Here is a 21426-nt window from a genome sequence, read left to right on the forward strand (position 1 = left end):
CCCTTTACGGACCGATCCCAAAGTGCATGCATTCAAGTTTCGAGAGGCCGAATCGTTGCGCGGCAAAGTGCACAGATGGCCCGCCTGCCGAGGTCTTTGTTCATAGGATTGCATCTATTATCGCCGATGATGCAGCTATACCATAAAGCTGCAATTATGCACAGCAGTCGTCGGTCTGTCAGTGGCTCTTGGCAGTGTCATGAGGCGGATCGAACCACAAATAGAAACCGGGCTGACTTGTTGAGGTATGGAGGCATATGGTGGAGGATAATATCACGTTTGAATGAGGTGAAATAAATATTCACGGGGGTTCTGATGGAACGACTGTTGTTTGATGTTCAACAAAGCTCTTTTAGTTACTTCCAGAAATTAGTGATCGCACAAAAAAATGGTTAAAAATAAAAAATCATTTCTCGCTTAATTAGTAGGCCTCCTTTGGACTGCGATACACGGGCATATCTTGACTTCTTCAAAGATCCACACCGCACCTTTATTTTGTTTACTAGACTAGGGTGTAATTGGACATGATGACGTTAATGAGCGCGCTCGCGTCTGGTCTGAAAAATAAAATAAATGAATGAACAACAGACACGACGTCGCTGAAATCTTTCACAGGCTCACAGAACCGTCTGACCAATGGGGATCCATTCCCTCACCCGTCGCAGAAGCGGAGACAACAGGTCGAGAGCAACTGATGCGAGGATCGGACCTCAAAGTCACGCCGCCCCTCGTTTGATCTTCACCTGATACTGCATAAGCAGGTATTAATGAGGAGGGAGGACGGCCGCCGGCTCGGCTCGGAATCGCTCACGCCGGATGAGCTTATGGGTTTAAGGTGGTGGTGGTTCGGGGTGGGGGGGGGTTGAGTGGTGACCTTGAGGGACGAGGAGACGCACCTGGGGGCGCCGGTGACGCCAGTGACTCGTCTGAAACGCAATAGCCAGCAACGGGCCAGCCGGACGCTTCCCAAACAGAGCTTGGAAAATAATGCGAGGCTGACTTAAACCCGTCCCCACACCCCAAGCCGGCCTCCATTCACACCGACCACCCTCATCCCCGTCGGAAAGCAGATACGCCTCGCCATTTGGCCTGCTCAGGTATGGAGAGGAGGTGGCTTCATATTGTGATTGTCGTCCTCTGTGACTCCTCGATGCGGTCGGGCAGAGCGCCCCCCCCCCCCCATCTCCCTTCTCTCGAGCCCCCCCCCCCTGCGGCCGGGGCTAAATTTACCCCCCCGCGCCATCTCCTCCCGCGAGCATCCCACGCATCACGTTGGGATTCTATTACTCTCGGGCTAACGGGAGGGGAGTCATGCGAGAGCTGGCGGTGCCCTTCCTGCCCCTGTTTCCACTCCCCGGCTAATGACATTCATCTCTTGCCCAGCTGCCCGATCGCCCCCACCGCCCCCCAACCCCCTCCTTTATCTTCGCTCACCCTTTCACGCTCCCCTTCTCCCTCCCCAACCCCACCCCACCCATCCATCTATGGCCAAACGCCACCGTCGTCACCTGCCCCCCCCCCTCTCCCATTTCCACTGTCACCCTGGTTCCCCTCCAATTACAGCTCCTCTCATCCTGAGAGCAGGGGGTCAGCGGCGGATGAGCTCAGAGCCGGGACGGATGTCGGGGGGGTTGGTGTGGGGGGAGGTACGGAGGCTAGAGGAGGAGGGAGAGGAATGAAGCCCGGCCAAATGGGGATCAATAAGGAGACGGCGGGGCCTTCTTGAGGGACGGCTCCAGTTATGGGCATGGAGGTGGTGGTGGAGGGATGGCAGGGGAGCAGGGTGGTATATATGCGGGGGGAGGGGGGCTGTTGAAGAAATGCCACCACCATCGCATCAGGTCAGATCACACGTTTTGATACCTCCGGCTCGTCTCCTCCACGCAGGGCGGAGCCGCTGTCAGCGGCGGTGACACGAGAGGAGACAGGCCGGCGAGGATTACATACCGTCCCCCCCACCCCAACCCACCCGGCTCCCTTGAAAAATCACACTCCCGACGGAGCGTGAGCCGCAACATCCACACCGACGCTGAGCTCTTACTTGGCCATGTTCGAGAGCGTTCGAAATAGAGCCTGAAATAGACTGACACGCGTTGATGAGGGCGTCAGCTCTCACTCTGGGAAGAGGCGGCCCCGGTACAGCAGGGTGGCAGTGGTGGGAGGGAGCGGGAGGTACATTTGTCAAGGCAGCTTATGCAAATGTCATAAACAGGTTCGAACCTGAAAAAAAGGAAAGGGACTTTTAAAGAAAAAAGAAAGAAAATGAGAAGGGAAAAAAACAACGCAAAGACATATTTTGTTTGAAGGAGAAAACAGCTCGAGCAGTCACTCTGGAGACAAGCTCATAAAAAAAAAAAAAAAAAAAAAAAAAAAACTCCTACACATCCGAGGAGGCCTTGACATTGTCGTTGCCTCGCTCGCTCTCGCTCAAGGGTCATACTGACCTCTAGTGGCGTCGACGAGAACACGGCAGTCGCGCCACTCGATGGAACTGAGAAGGGGATTGGCGTGTTCCCTGCACTACCGAGGCCTAGAAATGAGATATTAACTTCGAGGTACACTGGCGCGAGGCCGAGGAGGAAGAGCTTGTCCGGGCACAACACAACTCCATCGTTATTAATCACTCTTCGACGGATTCTTCCTCCTCCCGTATTATTATTTTTTTTTTCTTAAGCCTTTCTCACCGCCTCCTCGTCCTCACCGTGTTGGTAATCAAAAGAGGCCTTAAGAAATCCGGTTGAACAGTTAAACGACCGTGAGTCACAAGCATGACCAAATCTCGACTAGGCTTAATATCACTGTGTGTGGCCCAGCGAGACCACGGTGTCACAAACTTTCCAGGTGTTTCCTCCAACTGATTTGGTTGGGTACTAAAGCCCTGTCAGCGGTTTAGCTGCAGTGTGTTATCTAGATATTAAGCTATTTTCTTAATAAAGACAACATTTGTGTGAACGAGCTGCCCTGCAAAGCGGAGGTAAAAATGCTACATCGCTTAGCATTCACTAGAGGGCGCACAATGCAAGGAAACGTGTGGATATGTTCCACGGTTGGTTCATTTAAAATGACCTGTCGAGCTATCAGATTTATGAGAATGTACTTAAATAATCTCCTGACACATCTCCCGTCTTGCCAAGATGTAATAAAAATTCCCAAAGTGCACTGGATGCAGTCCTCAGCAATATCCGTGTGTGGGGATTTTTTTATTTTTTTTTATTTATTTTTTTTATTTTTTTAAATGAGGTAGCCACAATGTAGTCAGTCCCTTTGAAATCCTTTCGTTGACAGGTACGCATTGCCACCATGGAGACACAATGCATGATTGGGCCGTCACGGTTTCTCTTAGTGAGGCATCATCCCAACACCCCCCCCCCCCCCCATTTGCAGAACTATTACCATCAAAGCTCAGCGAGAATATGGGTGTAATTATGCCGGGGCCGGAGAGCTGATCTGAGGCATAGTTACAGTGATTTGCCCGATGATTCGGAGCAGAAATGTCCTCCATGAAAGGCTGCATGTGCGCGTGTTCTGATTGTGAAGCACTTCTGCCCTGCGCAGAAACAGACGATGGATGCAGCGACTGAATTCCTGGATCTCCAAGTCAATTGCTACTTCATTAAAGAGCGCGTCTCGTGAACTTGGCTCCAAAGGGCAGCATTCAATTATGCTCACTTCATGTAAATCTATTAAGAAAAATTGCACACAGCCAGGTGCCGCTTTGATGCAGTGCCATGCAATGTGCAGCAGGCAGGAGTTTCACAAGCGTTTGATGAAATCATCGCTGACAGCGTGTAGCCTTTGGACAGTCTTTTTATTTGCTTTCCAAATCTTTTGCCAGTATCCAAGTAGTGTAGCCAAGTATCAAGTGTTCAAACTCTAAAACGAGCCCTTGTAGTACAGACTATTCATTAAATCATGGCTGAGCAGATGCTGCGGCAAATGTAAAGTTTTGTTGACCTTCTGGAAAACAACAACCAAAAAAAAAAAAAAAGGAATGGCAGCACGCACTGCTTTCCCCTTTTAATGGATCTCATTTATCTTTTATGACACATTTTATAAGCTCTCTATCTTAGTTGCTCCTGCTTTGGGTCTCCGGTTGGTGGCTTTAAAAGGAAAAAAAAAATGTGGAGAGCCACATGCACTTTCAAATTGAAGTCAAAGCAGCAGCGGGTGCCTCAAGGGCAAAGCAGCTCTGCAGCAAAGCAGGAGTAAAGATAATCAGTAATTTCACGTCACCAAAAGTGGCTGAATCAGCAGTGAGAGACTGAAATCGGCTCTTCTCTGTGCTTTGTTAGTCTTGGTAGGTACATTTTCTCTGGCACAGCACATTAAGCATATTATATAGTGAGTAAGTAAGTGAGTAAACAAACCATTTAGATGTGACTGTCGGAAGTAAATAGTTCATAATGGCCTTCATGTGTAGAAATATGCGAGTCGAACATCTTGCTGATGTGGGAATGGTGTTGGATGATCGTCAGCTCACTTCCTTTATGATAGAAATAACAATAACAATCTGAGCTGGATATCAATCATTTTAATCACGTATGTTCTCGTTTCCACTCCCTGTTTGTGAATGCAGGTTGACTCAAGCGCAAGTAAAGTCTACAAAGGTGTAAATGCAGATGATGCTCATATGGCTCATCAAAGAGACGATCCAAAAATACTGGACCAAAGAGACAAAGTGTGAAGGGCAGAAGCGCAAAGGCGGCCTTAATAACCCGACTGCAGTGCGGTTTGTTTTACCTGGTGGATCTCAAATGCTCACACTTTACTAAATAAATAGATAGAGAAAGGCGGCAGCAACATTCAGCCACATTCCTCGCCGCTCTCTCTGGAGACTCCCTCCGAACCCACTTGACCCCTCCTGAACGCCGCTGACGGGTTGTGTTTCTCTAAGCCGCCATCAAACAGAGGCTCCGGCGCTGCGCAGTGAAGCGCGGCCCTTGATGTTTTCACAGAGGCAACATGAGTGGGGCCGTGAAATGCGGCGCCCTTGCCTCCCTGCTTCCACCTCTGCTTCCTTTAGACGCCTCCTCTTCAAGTCCCCCCCCGCCCCCCGCAATCCCTCCTATTCCTGCCATTGCCATCCCCTCTGAACTGCGAAAATCCTGTGTGCAAAAGAGTGTGGACTGACTGCAGCGGCGGTTAATACTTGACAAAGATGAACAGATGGATAGATATCTGTGATTTATCTTTCATGCATCTATCACATGGGCAACACAGGGCCAAGCGTTTGCATGAATGAATCATTGACAGGAACATACTGAAATGCAACAAACGACCAATAACCAACAACTCCTAAGCCAGTTCTGTACTTTTCTGTGCAAAATGAGATCTGCAAAATAACTTCCTTGACTGAAGCCATCTGGTCGAAGAAGTCGAACGGCGGTATCCAGAAGCAGACCGTTGTCTCCCGTCCTCGTCAGAGCCCCTTGGAGGCTCCAAGGGTTATTTTTTGGCCACCACGTACAAAAGTAAAGTTTCACTTTAAGGAAAAAAAACACAAACATGGCCAATTAATTTGTGTTTTTCCGCTCCAGAAAAGGCCCGTCAACACCAGCCAGTCTCCATGGGAAACCTCCTTTATTTACCAAAGAGCTCGCTGCAGACCCGGCTGCTGCTGCCACTGAATATAAAAAAGAAAAGTGGCATTTTCCTTCGCATACAAGCTCCTCTGTGGAATGTTTGCTGCCTATTCACCTTCAAAGTAACATAGTAAACATATAAACACATCTACAACACAATAAAGGCGCCTGCCAGAGGCTGTTTCCAAACACAGGCGCAAATCAAAATGGGTGTATAGTGAAACAAATAAAAAAAAATATATATAAACAAATATGACAAAAAAGTAACATTTAACAGAACCAAACTAACAAAAATTCTTGTATTTAAGCACCTTCTTCGATATGAAATGACTGTACTGTTGGCAAACCAGCCAATCCAACGACACCTCATTACTTTGACGAATCTGGTTATTTGCAGTGCTATGTTTGCTTATTGTGCACAGGCATAAACACAGGACGCATTTTGACACTTTCATTAGCAGGATGAAAATTTTATGACATACAAAGCAAGCACAGATGACTTGGAGGAGGGTTGTTTTATTTGCAGTGGCCAGCACTAGGTTTGTGCTTTAACACTGCAAATGACATGGCGATAAAATAAAAGGCACAACAATCTTACCTTTATATTACAACATTACATTAAATTACTTTCATAACACGCCATAGCTGCTTAAAATATCTGTGCACATGCCTAAAGGGCTATTTCCTGTAGACACTGGCCACAAGGTTTGGAGGAGGTAGGCAGACAGGAAGCACGGCCATACAAGGTTTGCTGCCGGGCCAGGAAGACTGTATAATTTCGTCCCAGGAGTCAGTTTCCTGTATGGTCTGTTGTCTCCTAAAACACCCCGAAGGAAACTAACACAGCGACCACGTCACACTACTGCAGGCCGGGCAGGCCAAGCAACGGGCCGGCTTGTTTTCTGACTTAACCAGACATGCCTTGCTTATTCTAATAAGACTGTGAGCAAAGAAATACAACAACTATTGAGCATTGCGACAGGTACAGAATAAGGCCACAGAGCAGGATAGGCCGGAACACAGTGGAATTTCTTACCGGTTCAGATGAGGTCTGGGGATTCTAATTCTCTCCTGGGACAGCCTGTCAAATAAAAACATACAAAAGGCAGTGAGACAAACTCCTGGACAGCAGAACACAAGACAATAATTACAAACTGAATATCACAACTGAAAAAGTGTCATGGAAAATTGAGAAAAAGAAAGGATGCAAGGTCGCCCCCTGTTGGCAACTATGGGCATTACTCTTCTTTAATCACGTTCAACATTTCCGGCCATAATGCATTTCATAGCCCGCCGGCCATGACAAGGATTTCCTTCACTCCCGCCAGCTCACTGTCAGGCAATCAGTCAGCAGCTGGCAGGTCCGTCCTGCTGCAGGACGGAGCCTGCTGCTCATCCTGATGCCGCAAACATATCTTCAGGGGAAACTCCATGTTTTTACAGAATATCCACCGAGCCATTTTTTGTTTTTTTTTTACCCTCGTTGCCAACGTGAGAAAAGGAGCTTCTGGCCATGGCTGAAGTCACCAAAACAATGTCATCCGTTTATCTGCTGTGGCAAGGAAAGTAATCTGCTTGTAATGGAGTGATACATCGAAGCAAAATAACGTGGTCAGGGAGGGACATAACTAACACTAATTACTAACTTAACTAATCCTAAATATGAATAGAAATGGTTTTGTTCTGCTGGTTGTTATTGCATTTCATATTCAAATTTGTTTTATTTTTCGGTTATTTTTTTTAATGAACTGGACTGATGGCAAGACTGGTCGGACAGAGTTTGATTTTTATTATTCAAAAACTCACTGTTATGTAACAATAACATTATTTTTCTGAAAGTTGCTGCATTTGTTAGTCACTTGTGACAAGCTGTCAGCGTTTAAGGTGTTCGCGTATCGCCGGAGTGCAACCATGAAATTCTGGGTAAGCTTTGCATTGTTTTCACCAAACCTACTTCGCTGCTCCATTTTCAATGAAATATTCCTAAACTTCAGAAACTATGGGTCGGAGTTCTCGAGCCTTTTCAGAGGTGACCCCGTTCTACTTCTCTGTGTTTTTTTTTGCAGGATGTTTACAACGAGCCACACTGCCACCCTCAGCGCTCAGTACTGCACTGCAGGTACAAATGAGCACGTAACAGCTGGAGTGGGATTTTATCATTCAATCAATTTACAACAACACAGCACGTCGACGTCTTAATTTTCGCGTCGACGGTATAATTATACTTTTTTAATTTTTTTTTTTGTTGCTGCATTTTTTTTATTTTTTTTGGTCGTTTCTGACAAGTTATGTGCCCGAGGGGTTCTGGAAAGTTCCCGGGCTCAGCAAAAAAAAAAAAAAAAAAAAAACTCACAAAGTTGGCAACAGTGGCATTGCCATCTGCCTTCTGCAACATCTACAGAGTGTTAACACATTAGGGCAGCATCCCAACAAGCTTAACCGGCTCCAGCGCAGTCCTCAGCTCCTCAGCTGTTAGCATAACGGAGATGCAGAGTTCAGCTCTGTCCTGCACTGTGGCAGAGATTTTCACAGTTTTATCCTTAAACCTGTTTCTATAATTTACTTAAGCAACTCCTGTATATAACCTCACTGAGAGCTGAGGTCATCTGCAGCTATTCTATTTGCTGCCATGTGAGTTTTTGGACAAGCAGGCATGGTTCTGTAAAGCCAAATTTGGTGCTGCAGTTAATACGGGGCCCATTACTGCTGTTAAAAAGATTAGGGAAAGACTTACAGGAAGGACAGAAGATAAAGAGGAGCCCGAGGATTGCAGGCAACGGACAGCGAAAGAGAAGGGCTGAAAAAGAGTAAATAAGTATGTAAAATGTATTTGTCTATTTTGCCTTTCAGTTTTACTAGATGGAAAGTTAAAAAGCCCCTGTTTCCTAATTAGTTTTGATGCTTGAAAACTCTAACTGTGTGTGGTCAACGTCCTGAGGTCAGGAAGTGACATTTCCGCCCTCATTTCCAATTGTCCATGAGTAATGAGAAAATAGTTTTCCATTTTTGTCACAAAAATAACAAACTCTGACAATAAATAGTTTTTGGGAAAAACGGCATCGCATACCAAGAAAGAATGAAAGAAAAAGCACCCCACTAAACGCTCCATTCAGTCTGTAAAAGCCATCCGGCCGTGAGACGGCAACATACAACCCTTTTGACTTTCCCCTTTTACTTTGATGGAGAGCAACTGGACTGACACTTGGCTTTGATGCGTCAAGGGAAACATGTCTCACGAGGAGCCACCAGGGACGATGAAATAAATGAAGGTGACAGGCCAGAAGGCTGATGGGAAACTCAGTCGGTCAGTTAAAAGAGTGCTAAATAGACTAACTAACTTAAAAGCACTCAACCACTACGACTGGAGTTAACCTCGCAGATTTGGCGGGTATAATTTGGCCTTCTGTTCTATTAAACCCCCCGCTCAGTAGGCAGACACTGTTTATTCTTCCCCATGCCCACCGAACCGTCTGCATCCGAGCGTGCGCCACTCTCCGTGTGTCTGTCCTTTGGCCTGCCCGTCTGTCTGCCTGCCCACGTGAGATGAATCAGGGCTGAAATTCTAGCCCGAGAAAACAGCGCAGTGTGGTCAAAGCGAGCCGTCAGGCTCCGTAGAGCCTGAGGAGCAGCCCACCACCTTCCAAACAGGAAGGCTGAATCAGGCGAGATAAAGTCTATTTATATCCTCCCCGACAGGCATCCTGATCAGATTGTCAAATAGAATCGCACAAAGAGGCTCCTGCGTGGGGGACGTCGAGCATTAGCATGCCTCGCACAACAGCTGTAAATGTGAAACAGCGGCAACAGCCACCGGTTGTCAGACACTGTGTGTTTCGATTAAATCGGACTGATTTGCAGTCAAGCGGCAGCAGATTTTAAGTCTCGAGAACAGGGGTGCAACGCTTCACTTCAACAAAAATATGTATGACGGCTTTAGGCGCGTGGGGTCTAGCTTGGAACTTGCAGTAAATAATTGATCGGGTGGGGGGGGCTAACTTTAGCACAAGCGGCACAAGTGTCGAGCATTAAGACCTTTCAGCTCGTAGCCTTGAGTGGCTCCACTTGCTTGCGCGTCCGTGTCAAAGGAAAAACAAGGTAAGGGTCACACCGGGTCAGGCAGCTGAACAGGAAATACCCAACACCCGGAGCTGCTCGTGCCCTCTGAGAGGAACAACAGCGCCGTCGGCCGCCAGACAGATTGGCTTCGTGGAGGTGAGATGGGTCCTGAAACACACAGCTCAATCACTCTGGTGTGTGTGTGTGTCGTGCTGGCCTGGAGCGATAGCGCAGCGTTTTTATCGAGGACTGCAGTGTCCTACTGTTGCTGAGCAGGCAGCGGGTATCAGGCGCAGGCCGCGTTCAAACAGCCGTCATTGATCAACTCCACTCAATTCAAGCCGTGGCCGATCGGCTGCAAAGACAGATTCCTAAATGACAAGTTGGATCGGTGCCCCGCATAAATAAATTCTGCAAAGAAAGACAAAACCTCCACAAATGTGAAGGGACTGGTTCTTCTCAACATTAATTTGAATGGTTGTATAAGGATGATTTCTACATGCATAATTAAGTTCTGTAAAAGGCTCACCACAATCACATAAAAAAAAAATTGCTCGCACAAATGTGTGCAGTGGTTATGGGAAAAAATATAGATCATGACATCGTTAAAACAGCTTGAAAGCACAAGAAATGTGAAACCATGTACAGTGCCTAATTTGTTGCAAATGTTTTGCGCGTTTTCTGTCCTAATGATACCTATAGATTATATATTGATATATAGTATAGTAAGGCAGGAAGCCTCAAGGTCCAGCAGAATGCCTTTTGCAAAAGGGATACATGTGATAAATTCACGATTTCGAAAATGCTACATCTGCCTTCCAGGATATCGTAAAAATTGATAAATACAACTACTATAAAAAAAAAAGAAAAAAAGAGCCATAAGCCCAAAGCACAAAGGCATTAAAAAGCAGTCAAATATATCAGATGCACCGTTTAAATCGGCGGAGCCTTGGTAGTCACTGAGCAGAAACATGTGCGCAACAACTGATGGGAACGGTTGATATGACACGAAACAAACAAAGTGAAGTCATCTGTAATTGATTATTTTGACAGAGTCATTATTCAAAGACAGAGGGGAGCTGTTGGTGAAATTTACACCAACAACACTCTGCATTATGCCTCCGCCTGCACCGAGGCCCGCTGCAGCGCTGCGACGACCACAAACCCGGTCGGAGAACAAAACCTCAGTCAGCGGTGCGCTGGCGACTGGGTTTGACAAGCGGGGCTATTGTGCAAACGCTGGCAGCGGCTCGACGCAGTTTTGCATCTGCAATCACACTATTGACGGCTGTTTACGGGAGTCGCAGCTAAATTGCAAAAGAGCACGGAACATCTGTAAGCGTTCGGCGAGCACTCGTGTGGATGGCACTCCGGCCTGGCAGAGGCAGCGGGAGCGCTGGCCGGATCCTTGAAATGAATTCAAACCTCACGGCTGGTGAGCGAGGATGGAAATAGCAACGTTTGAACTTCAAACACGTTCTTGAGAGACGTGAATTACAGTATTCGAAAGATCATTTTATTTTTTGGATAAATAACCATTGCAAAATTGTACAATAAAAAAGGGTTCACACTGTGTCGAAACATTCCGCAGTTTCCAAGCAACTGTCAGGAACTGTTCTTTGTGGAAAAGCTTTGCTTGACCTGAAATAATTTATAAATGACTGGTTGATGAAATGACATCAGTTTGCCTCCGATCATCTGTCAATTTAGCCTCCTATTTCTGAAAGCTCTGGTTAAGTTTTTGCCATCTGTGACCATGATCGGGTGGATAATATTTTTAGAAAAGCTCCCATGTAACAGTGCTTATAAAAACACAGTTTATCGACTTGCTTGTGTGAGTGGACACTTTAAATCTCAGGCTTTACACTCGTATTTGTAATCAGATATATAACATAAAAAAGTATACAAGTCTGCCAGCAATGAATGCAATTTTATACGCGGCCGGGAAGTCATTCTTGTTGAGCCAATGAACTTGATGTAAAAAAAAAAAAAAAAAAAAAAAAATCACTTCCTGAAGGAGCACAATATTCATGGGAACACATCCATTTTTACAGATTCCAAACTCAAATGATTTATGGTAATCGTTGCTGTGATTCGTTTCTCTCTGAAAAAAGAATAATACCAACCCGAAAAAAAACATCACCCTACCCCTTTATGACCATAAGGACGTTCGTGGATTGACTGTATTTACACTCTGCAGCTCAAACTGTTACCCAGATATGCACTTTTTGACTGAGTTCCATCTCAGTTGATCCAGCCAGCGTGCACGAGGCAGCTCCGCCAAATTCACATGTTAAACGCCGTCTCTCAAAAATTGTGAACGCTCGTGTCAAAGAGCAGTCAGAGCCTGAACACAGAGCCCTCAAGGGGTGTTTGGAGAAAGGGAAAGGAAGAAAAAGAGAAAGAAGAGCTTCACAGACCAAACGGAATGGGGTTTCACAAAATGCCAAGCAGTTCTGACCTGAGGAGCTGAGCTGTCTCTTTGCACCACATGGCTGTCAAAAGTAGCATTCTTTAAACATCTTACAAAGGGAATTTCTGTTGCCAAGCGAGAGAATTTAGCCTTGCGCGGCACGCCTCCAAGGAGAATACAGGGCATAAGCAAGTGGAATCTTCAGGTATAGTGCACAATCTGCGTTCTCCCACAATTTGAGTGAGGCGACAATAGCACCAGTCAAAGTATGAGGCGAATAACTGCCGAACACCAACATTGTGTCGCTGACACCTTGCAGTGAGTGACTAAACTCTTTCCAATGGCAGTCAGAACAAAATAAAAAACTATAGCTATGTTTTTTGTTTGTTTAATAGCTCGTCTTTCATTGAGGAAATGACGTCCAGCTCGGATGAACTGACTGCCATCGCAGCAAACTCACACCACCAACAGAACTTCGCCACGCCTGGTGTGGGTCACAAGCTTGCACGGGCTGCCTGTACAGTCAGAACTAAATACATGCTGCGGCCAGTGTCTGTGTACAAAGACGGACAGAGTCACCGTGACATCACCCATTGGTTTGCAAATATGCGTACTGAAGCCTCGGGATTGGCTTCATGGTCAGCGCCGTCTTGAGCTTCCAGTCCGTTTTGAAACCAGAAGATTGCACATTTGGATGCGTGGATGGTACTGGGGGTGAGCAATGACTGGAGAGCGAGTGCAGCATCAAACGCCAGTAAACAGACAACAGTTGGATAATATACTTTATTTATTCATTTATTTTTACTAGTGATTTAGTTCAACAAAATAAGTTCAACCGGCTTCTAACGGTATGAATTCAGGGCTTCTTTCTGTATTGACAGCCAGTTATATTTCTAGCCTTTTTGCAACCAGCTTTAGCGGTACCTGCTGGCCAGACGATAGAATGCAGGATTTTTATACACTTGTGTTGGCCTCCTTTTTTAAACCGGAAGTTCCCTCCATATGTGTGTATAGTCAATGGCTGTGGTTCCTCTCTCTTTCTCATGATAGGGAGTAAGAGAGGGAGTACGACTATAACTAGGCAACTCAAATTGTATTAAGACGGTTCAGATGGGAAGCTTTCAAGTTGAGTGTACTCGGGTTCTAACCCGAAATCTGCACACCCTCTTACATTCCCTAAACGTGGCAGTGACGGAATCCCACCGAGTGAGCTGAGAGAAGCTTCCCACCATATGCTACAAAATGTTTCTGCAAGGTCCAAGGAATGGTTTGTGTGAGCCCGCCTACCATCTGGAGTCAACGGCCCTGATCACCAAAAGAGAAAGCCGTCCAAATGCCCTCTGCACAAAGAAAAGACTCGGCAAAAAGCAACCGGCTCAATCCACCGAGAGTCCGTCATTGTCATGCCCCTCCACGCATCGACAGGCTGACAGCTTGCAAGGCGCAATTTACCATGCCGTATGTGTTTTCTCTGTGCGCTACCCTCGCAGGCCTGACTGGAGAAATTCATTTTCTTCCAACAATGCGAGGACAGCGCCAGTTACTCAGCACAATGCTCTGCTTGATTTCCCTCAATCAAAAGCCTTCACTACCTCTCAAACTAGCGCTCACTGTGGGCTGGGAACGCATTCCTACAAATAAAGGAAAGCAAGATATCCGCTGAATCTTAAGCAGCAATGGCCGGTAAGCTGTGGGGGGAGGGGCTGCAGTGAAAGGAGCAAAGGGCACGCAGGATGACTTCAACAGGCTTCAAGTCGGTGGCCTTGAACTTCCGTCAGTTACACAGGACTATTTTTAAGGACTCTGTACGCATTCTGTTACAAAGTCGTTAGCTTGGTCGCGTCGGACACTTTGCTGATTTGACCAGGGTGTAAGCCAGATGAGATCCAGTGCCCAACTGGACTCTGAGGACAGGATAGGTGGCAATAGAGAAAGGATGAATGAATGAAGACGCTAAAAAAAACCCAGCAGTTTCAGTTCTGTTATTCGTGGCACGCTGCCATTAAGCAATTAGCACAAAGGATTCAGGGTTGGTGGGAATGCCAGTATTTTTTGCAGGGATTAAACATTAAGTATTGTGTTTGTGACAAATTAAAGCCTCGAGCTGATGAAGGAATTAAACTGGAAGTCTGTGATCACGACACAAAGAAGGCAACAAAGAGAAGAAGAACAAAGATGTCATGCCAGTGAGCCAGACAGAAACTTTTACTACCGCTTGGATATCACGCTTGGTTTTGCTTTTAGAGAACATCGACATGAGATTTTGGATGTCGGTCAGCATGTTTTTGTTCTGTTCTGGTTTTATTGGAGTTGGTTGGTTGGTTGGTTGGTTGGTTGGTCATTTACTTCTGTATTTAAAAAAAAATGCTTTGTTTTAGATGATAAAATCGTGGATTTTTGAAGAGGGCTAACCAACTTACACCAGTAAAAACGTACAACTGCTATGAAAGAAGACCAGCTGACAGTAACCAAGAGGGCAGCCTGTTCAAGAGGGATTTGACTCCACAGTTAAGACAATTTGTGAAACACAGGAAACCATAAAAAGAGGTGCAGAAACATGTGGCTCATGTCAGGACTGCCGCAATGTTAAGAATTAGACAAAAACCAAAAATGGGTGAGACAGACGGCTGATGTCAGAATAAAATGCAACCCTGATGCTTTTATTGCCTCCAGACGCTCAGAAACGACCATATGAAATATATTTTATGACAATCTGTGACCTATCATGAAAGCATCACATCTGGAAACGTAGGATGCAGAGCAAAAAGAAATCTCTCTCTCTTTCTGGAATTTTATAAAAGTTATAAGAAACACACTTAACCACATTAGATGTTTTGTGATTTAATATACGATGCTTTGAAGCTTTTTGCATGAAAAAAAAAAAAAAGAAAAATCAACATTTAGCCATTTCCAGGAAGTATGTGCATCCATAAAACTCAAGTCCCTACAGCGGTTTTCACAGACAAGTGAATCTAATTGAGCAGATTAATCCTGAGGAGGTTTTGTTGTTGTCTCATTCGGACTTGATCATAAAAACTCCTATAAAGTCGAACAGTTTAAAGATTTTAAACTAATATTATGCACGGCATTATGCAAATGGATTGATAATAAAGAATGAAAATTGTCAACAGTGGTCCCTCAGAAAGCTACTTATAGACAATGACTTTGGACAAAAGCAAGTGTATGTATCACTTAAAGACTGTGTTTACATGGAGTTTCCTGATTATAAGCCTTAACCTGAATTCGCTCATATCGAGTTTACTGAGAAACCTCGGTATTAGTATCCAGGTTTACGTGATAAAATATTGATATTAATATTAATATCCCTGTTTTGGACTATTTGGAATGTTTATTCTTTTCAGAGGTAGCAGAAATTAAAATGTTGAGCTTCGCTTTGGGAGAGAGCCGCAGAGGCCAGACTGAGAAGATCTGAACAAATCCAGAGGATGAACAGTGAATATGAGGGTAGAATGAGGGTGGAAATAGCAGGTAGGGGGTCTAGAGGAAGACCAAAGAGGAGATTTATGCACAAAGTGGAAAAGGTGAGAGAAAAGAGGATGCGGAGGACAGGGTTAGATGGAGACAGATGATTGGCTGTGGCCACACCTGAAGCCCAAAGGAGAAGATTATTCTGTTCGGTACAAATTCAGACCCCTGCAGCTTTTTGCAGGATCATGTTGGAGATACAGCTTGATAAACCTCATTACAATAAACTATAGTATATCATATATATGGTTACAATATATTCACTGTATGTTGGTTTCGCAGAATCTGGGATGAGACGAGCACATGTCGTGTAGCCCGAAAGAACCTCAAGCACGGAGAATCGTGTTTTCAGCTGTTTGCTTTGGGTGTTTTGTTTTTTTTTCAGTCAGGGTGGTCAGGACTTGTTCCAAGAGAAGCCCGGTACTTCACTGACTCAATGTGCTTTTGATTAGAGTGCTGGCATGAGGTAAGAGGAGAACTCACTGAGCCTCAGCCCCAACGAGGCTCTTGTGTACAATTAATCGCAGTAGGTTCAAAGCTGGTTAACAAATCTCTCTTTAGAGGTCATTTTCATTGTATTAACAGAATTTAAGGGACTAAATAAGACAGAACAAGGAAGCAGACCCCAGGTATGCCAACAAAGTGGGCAAAATGGGAACTTTTAATGGGAAAATTTAAAATAGCTTAAATGTCTGACGCTTTAAGAACAAGTTTTGGACCTGGAGTTGAATTATAGATTTCAAATGAGAGAGTCAAGAGTTTATTTCTACGCGGTGTGTTTCATAGACATAACATGAGGTTCTTGACTTGAGTGTGTTGGGAGGTAGATAGAGGGGCGTGGTTGTAATTTTACAATCATTTTTACATGTCTATTAAACTCTGGTAATACTGGAGCAACTGCACATTCATTTGACTTCCAATGAACAAAATCTAAAATATTCTATATTTCTTTATGAGTGGATTGCATCGGAGATAGATAAGAATCCACTCATAATTAGCTTTCAGCTGGATCTCAATGGGGGCTTCTAACTTCTATGTGAAACACTAATTCACACAATGTCTTGTCCTTTTTTTGTTTTTCCTTCTAAACACGGTTACATCCAATCAGTGGTCACACGGTGGTTACTTGCTTCGATTGTCTACTTGATTTTGTAAATCTTTTTTTAATCTTTGCAAAGGTCAAAATCGTTTGTTAACAGCGTGCAGTTAGAGGCTGTCAAAATGCCGGCTGAGGCGCTGACACATCCTGCTAAACCACACCCATCCTGCACAAGTACATTCACAGTGCGGAGGTCCCGTAAACTCCAGCCACTTTTGTTTCGGTACCTTGTGGTTGTGTTACACAGTTGGAGCAGACAGCCAGCTCTGTGTCATCCACCACTGGTGTCATTCCACGCAAATAGTAAGCAAATTGTGAGTAAAGCCGAATCTGTTCACAAGCAAATTAGTGATACAAAACATTTGGAAAACAGTATTTGCATAATATCTCATACCATTGATATAAATCATTTTCATTTCTAGCAAAGGACTCGGTTTCCAAGACAGAGTAGTCGTGCAGCACATTCATTCCCCCGGCCTTGAAAATAGATGCCACCGTAAACAACCGCTTGCTGTACATATAGCGAGGTCAAAATATAGGCTCAGAATGCACTGCTCTGAATAGAGCCGGGGGTTCGATACCTGATCTACACCGGAAGACTTGCCATGCAGGCCTGAAATAAGGCTGATAGTGCAGAGATTTGAAAGTCAGTGTAAGTCATTGAACTCAATGGTCACTGCGCAGAGCGAGTGCAAAGCGCGGCTCTTCCCGCTGCTGATTGGTCCGTGGTGGGACTGATTAAAACAACAGAGAAGTGCAGGGTTGGGAGGATGGGGGGGGCAGACAGAGAGGAATAAATGTTGATATAGCAGCACAGCTCGCCCATTGTTGAGCCTGAGCTCTGCTCAGAACTGACAGTCCCGCTCCCTCCCAACCCTTGTTGCAGAGAATAGGAACGTTCATGAACCAAGGGGGCGGCGGTGACCGCGCGGGACAGAGAGAGCCGAGGAAGGAAACACAGCCAGGGGCTCATGTCAGTGCTTTTGTTCAGCACAGTGGAGAAACAGCCAGTGTGTCCCAGAGTGGAAGCCTTGTGACAAAGCATTTGATGGTTAACAACAGCTAAACATTCGGAGGCCCGTATTTTGCGGAATCAGCTGGGCAACTCAGCTGAAAATGAGCTCTTCAGGCAATCAGTGTTTGCAATTTAAAAGATCAGAGAGGGGCATAAAGAATCTAGGGGGCAGACAGAAGAGAACATTAATCCTCACAGGACTGCAAAAAAAAAAGTAAGTTGTACTTTCATGCCAACAGTCGATAGGAGGCCGTGACCCCGTGCCATGAGAGAAACTAGAATGCGGAGTCGAGACCTCTCCCTCTTCCCACTTGCATACCAAAATAGACGCGATCCACAGCGAGGCACATGGCTCACGAGGTAAAAAAGCTGCTGTTTTCATTCAGTCCCCCGAGATTTCTCCACGGGGCCAAGAGGTCCGAGACTCTAAACCACTGAAATGGGGATCTGTGATTTTAGCACTTCTTGAACAGGGCAGAGAAGAACCAAAAAAAAGAAAAAAAAAGAAGCCTCAGCTAAAGAGCAACACAACTTAATAAGGCGCAGTCAAATAAACCTGGGGCCAGACGTCTCCGAACATCTGGCCGCCTCATCAGAGGGAACGGTAGACGTCATTCACCTCTCACTTTCAATCACCTGCTTTCCAGGAGCTCTTAACGCACGTCGGGAGACCGACGGGGAAATTGCACTCAGGACTAGGAACGATATCACAGGCGTGATCCTCTTGCTGGTGATGAGCAGGGCTGTCAGCGGTGCCCTCGCTCCAACACAACGAGCTTGTAACCCTAAAGTGAGAGACCGTGAGTGTCAGCGAAGGCATCCCTGGCTGAGCTGCTCGGGAATCACGGCAGCCTGACAAGAGTCCCTGCGTGGATGTTCCTTCCCGCTAAACTTAAAAATTCCAACTGATGCAAAATGTCTTAAGCGCGACATGTTTCGTGCACAGCTCACCTGCCAGCAGCAACTTCATGGTAGACAGCACACTTGTCATGAGGGAACCTTGTTTTTCTTTTTGGGAGGATGAATCCTATATATATATACGTGTGTGTTTTGTCACTATTCAGAGCTTGTCGCCATGTGACGGTTGATTCACTGCCAGGAATAAGCAGTCTGCCTTCTTCAAGTAACGCTCGCAGTGCGGGCCAAGTCCTAACAGGAGTTCATAAAGGCAATTAAAAACCACTTAACACCCAACAGACTTTAATATTACTTGATATTATTTTTGCCTCAGTACCACGCTGTAATAGCGTGATAGGAGCTCTATTTTGACCATTCCTACTTTAACACATCACAAGCCCACACTGGGACTGTTTGAACAGTTTAGACACATACGAAGAAGTGCTTGTTATGCCTGAGCTCTTCTGGAGATCTCTCCCACATCACGTCTTACATCATAAAGTCGGACGCGGCCATGTCATCACGTCACGTTGTTCGCCGTTAAACAAACACTGTCGAACTCCGCAGCGGGACGTCACGTCACGCCTGCTTACCTGCTTCAAATCCTCGAAGGTGTCACTCCGCGGACGTGACAGACGACAGACAGTCCGAGACAAAGAGACCGGACCCCGGCTCCGTTTCAACACAACTTGTTTGCTACGCAAACTTCACAGTCGCGCCGTTTCTCCGACTCCTTCCGCTTCTTCTGGTCCTGAACAGGAGGAGGGGGGCGGGGGGGGGGGGAAAGTCCCTGGAAATGTGTCGACAACTACAGGAGGAACCTCCTTCTGCTCCCCCGGTCACTCCGCGCCGGCCCGCTTTCCCGCTGAACGCGTCTCTGCCTGATGATGGTTTGGGAGCTGAGAGTTTTCCGGCCGGGACAACAAGGAAATGAAGTTGAGGGAAGAAGCGAAGAGGACTTTTAGTGACTCCTACAGGCGTAACAGAGCCCCTGCCCGCCTTTTTACAGGGGAACCACATCCGCCTCCCAGGTGGAACTGTTGTTTTTTTTTTTTGTTTTTTGTTTTTTGTTTTTTGTTTTTAATCTCAAACCGATTGTACATATGGATTCAGAGAACAGATTTTAACATGGCCCAACTGTGTTAACCATATATAATATATCTGTTGAAAAAAACATAGTAAACATTGTGGACAAAAAAAGAGGAGAAGCTGCACTTTTATTGTAGCAATGAATGTCCATTAGAGTTCATTTGACATTTGCACAATTGCATCGAAATTATGTGCATTTCCGGCATACGCGGTTAAGAAAATTAAATGAAACAAAAACAATGCAAAAACAATGCAAATAAATTAGCCTACTAAGATTAGCATAGAAAAACAACATATAAAAAATATAAAACATTAGAAATGAAAAACTGAAAATATAGCTCCTTGTATAGACACAACATGGTAATTATTCAATTTCTAACATCAATTTATTCAACTCAATTTGACCTTTTAATCCTACTCGAGGACTTTTTAAATACAAAATGTAAAAGTTTTTTTTTTTAATGCATCAGATTTTCTTTTCTTTTTTTCTTTTCTTTTCTGTCTTGCTTGCTGTATGCGTGAGAAACCTTGACCTCATCAGTCTCTTTCAGTGTCTGTTGGTCCCCCTGCTATGGCTGCACTGCTGTTGAGTGAAAAATTAAAAATACATAACCATTAAACTTCATCAGCTGGTCCCCTGGTGAATGGGATTATTCAGACAGAAAAAACCTGATGTAATTAAATGTAATGATGGAGTATTTAAAAACTCATTTCTGCTGGGATTCTGTCCAGGTAATGGCAAAGCATAATGGGTTTGACCTATATGTGCAATGTAACAACCATGTGAACAGTTTTGAATCAAAACAGTGAAAAGATGGTCATTGTTTTTTAAACAGAACTAGGTTTTACTGCTGTTCAGGCATAAAAGAAAATGAAGCTGGGTCCAGCAGGTCCAAGGTCCATCACAACTCAGAATTATATAAAGTTGAATTCAATAGAGTTATATGGAGTCTGAAAAAGGCTCAGACGATCAAACATGTAATAGGCCAAATAAAATAATGACATACCAAAGATGGTTTCTATCATTTTGTGCTGGTTCTTATAGCCCTGATGCATGTTTGTGTAAATACATACTTGTACCTGACAATTTACTTTATGTCGCCTTCACAACATCCACAAGTCTAAATGCATTGTTTTGCTGAATTGTGACTGACTGATTGACTTGTGTGTTGCTTGATTGTGTTAACAGGCACTTAAATATTTCACCAAATAAAGTGGACATTAATGCAATGTTACAGTTGTTCCTCAGAATACTGAAACTTTAATCGTTTGTTATTTAATAGCTTGAATTTCTCAGGCTTTATCTAATACAAGGCGTGAATCTCTTTTTCTAACACGAAAATTCATCACTGGCGGACGGGCTTTGAAAAGCTGCCAACCTTTTGCAGATTGTGCTTGCTCTGCAGTCCTTCCGAGGAAGGAATGACACTTTATTCACCCTCCATCCCACAGACATTTACTGCCACTGCAGGATGCTTGGCAGTATATCTGAAAATCTAAATCTAAATATGACCACTAATTTGAATCGCAGCAGGGACCCTAACATGAATAATTGGATTGCCTTCCCCAGTGGCGGTAATATATACATCGCGGGACAGCCGAGCAGGTGAAGCACGCTGGGTTAATGACCGTATGGTCAGCGTGGGGCGCACCTGAAGAAGAGTCTGAGCTCCACTAATTATTGTTCCAGCTCGCTGGTGATAATTGCTGAAGCCTGTCCTGCAATTAGCGCTCACCAAGAACAGAGGTGATCAAGCAGAGCTGTGCATGCCAGGTAAAAGAAAACCCA

At 45.1% G+C, this 21426-nt stretch overlaps 1 protein-coding gene across 2 annotated transcripts in view; it reads right to left on the reverse strand.

The window, feature by feature from the left end:
* The window catches only part of tspan9a (tetraspanin 9a), a 171547-nt gene extending 152026 nt beyond the window's left edge, over positions 1 to 19521 (reverse strand). For both annotated transcript variants that reach the window (XM_076042713.1, XM_076042715.1), the window contains exons 1-2: positions 19142 to 19521; positions 6619 to 6663 (exon numbers count right to left, since the gene is read on the reverse strand). The gene's annotated coding sequence lies outside the window, so the exon portion shown is untranslated. The remainder of the gene's footprint in view (positions 1 to 6618; positions 6664 to 19141) is intronic.
* Positions 19522 to 21426: the final 1905 nt, after the last annotated feature.

This window comes from Nelusetta ayraudi, unplaced genomic scaffold (genome assembly GCF_046127955.1).
Source record: "Nelusetta ayraudi isolate G7.1 ecotype Tasmania unplaced genomic scaffold, CSIRO-AGI_Nayr_v1 ptg000071l, whole genome shotgun sequence".
Taxonomy (NCBI): Eukaryota; Metazoa; Chordata; class Actinopteri; order Tetraodontiformes; family Monacanthidae; genus Nelusetta; species Nelusetta ayraudi.